The following is a 6000-nucleotide window of genomic DNA, read 5'->3' on the forward strand; positions in this document are numbered from 1 at the left end:
ATAACAAATTCTTATTTACAATCACTTGAGTAACTTAGGGATACAAAGTACACTGAACAAAAATATGAATGCTACATGCAACAATTTCAAACATTTTACTGAATTACAGTTCATACAAGGAAATCAGTCTATTTAAATAAATCCACTGGGCCCTAATCTACGGATTTCACGTGACTGGGAATACAGATATACATCTGTTGGTCAGAGATCAAATCAAACCAAATCAAATCAAATGTTATTTGTCACATGTGCCGAAAACAACAGGTGTATACCTTACAGTGAAATGCTTACTTACAAGCCCTTAACCAACAATGCAGTTTTAAGAAAAATAAGTGTTAAGTAAAAAAAAAGAGATAAGTACAAAAAAATAGAATATATAGAAAAATAACAAATAATTAAAGAGCAGCAGCAAAATAACAGTAGCGAGGCTATATAGTTGAGGTAATATGTACATGTAGGTAAAGGTATAGTGACTATGCATAGATAATAAACAGAGAGTAGCAGCAGCGTAAAAGAGGGGGTGGGGGGTAGCCATTTGATTAGCTGTTCAGGAGTCTTAAGGCTTGGGGGGAGAAGCTGTTAAGAAGCCTTTTGGACCTAGACTTGGTGCTCTGGTACTGCATGCCATGCAGTAGCAGAGAGAACATTCTATGACTAGGGTGGCTGGAGTCTTTGACAATTTATAGGGCCTTCCTCTGACACCGCTTGGTATAGAGGTCCTGGAAGGCAGGAAGCTTGGCCCCAGGGATGTACTGGGCCGTACATCACGATACCTTAAAAAAATAGGTGGAGGTGTAAACCAGTCAGTATCTGGTGTAACCACCATTTGCCTCATGCAGCGCGACACATCTCCTTCACAAAGAGTGGATCAGGCTGTTGATTGTGGCCTGTGGAATGTTGTCCCACTCAGTGGCGACCCGTCATTCGGGGAAGTTGGGGCAGAGTCCCACCTGTTTTTTTCTTGTAGCCTGTTTTGCATGTTATTTTGGCAGTAATACGTGTCACATATCAGTTTGCTATCAATGAATTTTTTTTTTGAATTAATAAAGCCGCATACAAACATGGTCTCTTTTTTGCATTCTTGAGTAAGGCAGCTCCAAAACGCAGGTGTTTCAGCCCATCTCAGTGCTTTCTGTGGTGGTGGGAAAGCCATTGGAAAATACAGATTATAAGGGTTGGTAATGTTCTCTAGTTGTGCCGTGATTGGCTCAGTGTTCTGTCACTCACTGCAAAATCTATGGGGTGAGCTAAAAAATTAGAGCTCCTTGGATGCTGCCATAGAGTTACATTAGAAGTGCCCGTCCAAGAAGGCTCAAGGTCATTGGCCACAGATAAAATTACTTCAAATCACGTTATATTTACCGTGGTTTTGATTGGACTGATCATGTCAACATCATTCTTTCAAAATCTTAGCTAGCAAGCTAGATTAGCAGTCATCATCATGAATCACGTTGACAATCTTCTGGCAAATCCTTTTCAATCCATGTCAAATGAAAATAAATTATAGATAAAACGTATCGGTGCTCATCGGCCATTGGACATAAACATTACACAACAAGTTGGAAATCGCAAATTGAACAATGGGTGGTTTGGAAGGAATCAGTGGCTAACTGCAAGCGTTGCAAAGCAATCACTAGCCTGCTATTCAGTGGAGCGGATGTGTGGTCCAAGTCTGGGTTTAAGGGTCTCTTTTCCAAGCTTAAATTATAAACATTCCTGCTGTTAGTCCAGCAGGACTTCTGTCGCGTTCAAAACAACTGGAAACTCGGAACTGGGAAATCTCAGACTTTAATGAGTTCAAAACAACTGAGAACTCAGAAAAAAATGAGCTCTGACTGGGAAAATATGTTTTGAACGGTCACCCAACTCGGAATTCCAAGTCAGGAACTTGGGCCTCTTACTAGAGCTCTGATCTGAGGATCACTGACGTCATGATTCTACCTTTTTTTTTTTGAGTTCCCAGTTGTCTTGAAAGCACCATTAATCCATAGAATGCCAGACTTGGATGACAAAGTTTGAAGACAACATTTTCCCACAAGGACCGCCATGCCACTTTCCTGTTCAAATGAGCACAGCACAACAAGGTGTGTCCAAAAATGTATTGTATGCTGCTGCATAAATTAGGTAATATGCCAGGGAGATATGTGTACCGTACCTAAGAAAGTTATACTTAGTGTATGTTGTGTGGTAAGCTCTTAGTAGCTGATGTGCCTCACCCTAATCATTTGGTCCCTTTCTCCCTCATAACTTGCCTACTGTTAAGACTTGGTGGTGCACATGTAGCCTATAGCCTGTTATAGAGAAATGCAATCATCGAATATTGTAAGAGCTTTCATTGTCTGTTTTTATTCCCCCTTTATTTATCCTATGGTTCTGACTTGGTGTACAGGGAAAATACTGTAAGAATGGCCCATGTTCGGAATTCTGTCGCTGTACATTTCAAAAGTGCTTAACAAGTTGTTATATTGATTACGTCGGTCCTAGCTTGCTCATTAATGTCTTAATCCAAATTACGGAATGCCTCTTATCCGCTCGTCATCCCCTTATGCCATAGTTTGTACATCTCGATTGTCAGTAGACACCACATGTGTTTAAGAAAGTTATCCATATCAGCTATGTTTTTTAAAAGGCAGTAAATGAGGCTGAATGAACTGTTTCGAATGCCAGACAAGGCTCGGCTGATAGCCAGGTGTAGTAGTGGTAAGTATTCACCTCATGGTGCTGGAAATAAAGTTCTGCTGTTGGGATAGCTTTATGTAGGCCCTAACAGTTTGTGTGAACCATTTGTCACCATTATAATGCAATTAATGCATTGTTTAGTGTTGTGTTGTGTAGTGGCTTTGCTGGCATGCATTAAAAAAAAATGGGGGGGGGGGGGGTTGTCCCACCAAGATTCACATGCGAAAATGGCCACTGGTCCCACTCCTCTTCCATGGCTGCGCAAAGTTGCTGGATATTGACGGGAACTGGAACACTCTGTCGTACACGTTGATTCAAAGCATCCCAAACATGCTCAATGGGTGACATGTCTGGTGAGTATGCAGGCCATGGAAGAACTGGGAAATCTTTCAGGAATTGTGAAGAGATCCTTGCGACATGGGGCCATGCACTATCATGCTGAAACATGAGGTGATGGCCACGGGGGAATGGCACGACAATGGGCCTCAAGGTCTCGTCACGGTATCTCTGTGCATTCAAATTCGCTAATGATAAAATGTAATTGTGTTTGTTGTCCATAGCTTATGCCTGCTCATACCATAACACCACCGCCACCATGGGGCATGGTACAACTGTCTGCCAGGATTAATCCTTGAACAGCACACTTCTCCAGTGTGCCAGTGGCCATCAAAGTCGAGCATTTGCCCACTGAAGTCGGTTACGACGCCGAACTGCAGTCAGGTCAAGACCCTGGTGAGGATGACAAGCACTCAGATGAGCTTCCCTGAGAAAGTCTGAGACAGTTTCTGACAGTTTGTGTAGAAATTCTTCGCTTGTGCAAACCCACAGTTTCATCAGCTGTCCGGGTGGCTGGTCTCAGACGATCCCACAGTTTAAGATGTGGAGGTCCTGAACTGGTGTGGTTATACGTGGTCTACGGTTGTAAGGCCGGTTGGACGTACTGCCAAATTCCCTAAAACGACATTGGAGGCGGCTTATGGTGAGAAATTAACATTAAATTCTCTGGCAACAGCTCTGGTGGACATTCCTGCAGTCAGCATGCCAATTGCAAGCTCCCTCAAAACATGCGACATCTGTGGCATTGTGACAAAACTGCACATTTTAGAGTGGCCTTTTTTTGTCACCAGCACAAGGTGCAGCTGTGTAATTACCATGCTGTTTAATCAGCTTCTTGATATGCCACACCTGTCAGGTGGATTGATTATAAATATAGTGTAGGCATTTTTTATGGAATTTCTACATCGGCGTACAGAGGCCCATTATCAGCAACCATCACTCCTGAGTTCCACTGGCACGTTGTGTTAGCTAATCCAAGTTTGTAATTTTAAAAGGCTAATTGATCATTAGAAAACCCTAATTTAGCACAGCTGAAAACTGTTGTCCTGATTAAAAAAGCAGTAAAACTGGCCTTCTTTTGACTAGTTGAGTATCTGGAGCATCAGCATTTGTGGGTTCAATTACAGGCTCAAAATGGCCAGAAACAAAGAACTTCTTCTGAAACTCATCAGTCTATTCTTGTTCTGAGAAATGAAGTCTATTCCATGCGAGAAATTGCCAAGAAACTGAAGATCTCGTACAATGCTGTGTACTACTCAGTTCACAGAACGGCGCAAACTGGCTCTAACCAGAATAGAAAGAGTAGTGGATGGTCGCGGTGCACAACTGAGCACGAGGACAAGTACATTAGAGTGTCTAGTTTGAGAAACAGAAGACTCACAATCCCTCAACTGGCAGCTTCATTAAATAGTACCCTCAAAACCTGCAAACGAGGCGACTCCGGGATGCTGGCCTTCTAGGCAGAGTTCATCTTTCCAGTGTCTGTGTTCTTTTGCCCATCTTAATCTTCTCTTTTTATCGGCCAGTCTGACATATGTTTTTTTTTCCCACCTGGGTTTGTGGGATCTTGTTTTTGCACAGCTCTGTAAAGCCTGCAGAACGTGACGTTCGTGGTTCTTTGTTTATTGTTTTTGTATAGTGTTCTAAGTTAATAATAAATATTTATCATGAGCACTCAACACACTGCACCTTAGTCTACTCCTTACGACGATCGTTACAAAAGATCCCACCAACATAGGACCAAGCAGTGTACCCAGGAGGTAATGGCATCCTGGTCTTATGAGATCAGGAGGAGTATATCCGAGGCTTGGGAGAAAATAGTGGCAGGAGAAAAGAGCCTGCCAGGGAAGCAGGCGGAAGCAGCGAAGGAGGGACAGGTACACAGTCGGGAAGGCTACAGAAACCCCAATAAAAACAAATTGAGCCAGAGCCAATCCGGGAGAAGAGGGAGAATTTGGAGAAGAGAGAAATGGGAGAGTTGTTGAGTTGGTGGAGGATGCACGAGTTTTTCCCAAAGGAACGTGTTGTCAGTTTGGTACCACCTGAATCAGCTCCCCGTACTCATCCTGAGAAGTGTGTGGAAGTTCCGGAACAATTGATACCGGCTATACACCAGGTCTCCAGTATGTCTCAACAGCCCGGTACGTCCTGTGCCTGCTCCTCGCATTCGCCCTGAAATGCGTGTCAGCAGTCTGGTACCACCTGTCCCGGCTCCACGCATTCCCAGTCCGGAACCTCCTGAGGCGGTCCCCAGTCCGGAACTTCCAGCGGCGGCCCGCAGCCCAGAACCTCCGGCGATGCTCCATGGTCCGGTGGCACAGAAGCAGAGGGATCAGCGGGCGGAGCGGGGGTTACGCCCCGAACCAGAGCCACCTCCTCTACTAAAGGATTCGCTGGATGATAAGGTTCTGGGTACTGCACTAGAGCCGCCATAGACAATGGTTACCCTCCCTTTTGTTTTTTTTGTTTTGTTATTTTAGTTGCATTCGGAGTCTGCACCTTTGGGGGGCGGGGGGGTACTGTCACGTCCTGACCATGGTAAGCTGTTATTTTCTATGGTAGAGTAGGTCAGGGCGTGACAGGGGGGTTTATTCTATGTTTTCTATGTCTATGTTGTTAGGTTCTAGTTTGGGTATTTCTATGTTGGTTTGTTTGGGATGATCTCCAATTAGAGGCAGCTGGTCCTTGTTGTCTCTAATTGGAGATCATACTTAAGTAGGGTTTTTTTTCCACCTGGGTTTGTGCGATCTTGTTTTTGCACAGCTCTGTAAAGCCTGCAGAACGTGACGTTCGTGTTTCTTTGTTTGTTGTTTTTGTATAGTATTCTAAGTTAATAATAAATATTTATCATGAGCACTCAACACACTGCACCTTGGTCTACTCCTTACGACGAGCGTTACATACACTGTATTTCTGATCAATTTGATGTTTTAATGGACAAAAAATTAGCTTTTCTCTCAAAAACAAGGACATTTCTAAGTGACC

Source organism: Salmo salar, chromosome ssa20 (genome assembly GCF_905237065.1).
Source record: "Salmo salar chromosome ssa20, Ssal_v3.1, whole genome shotgun sequence".
Classification (NCBI taxonomy): Eukaryota; Metazoa; Chordata; class Actinopteri; order Salmoniformes; family Salmonidae; genus Salmo; species Salmo salar.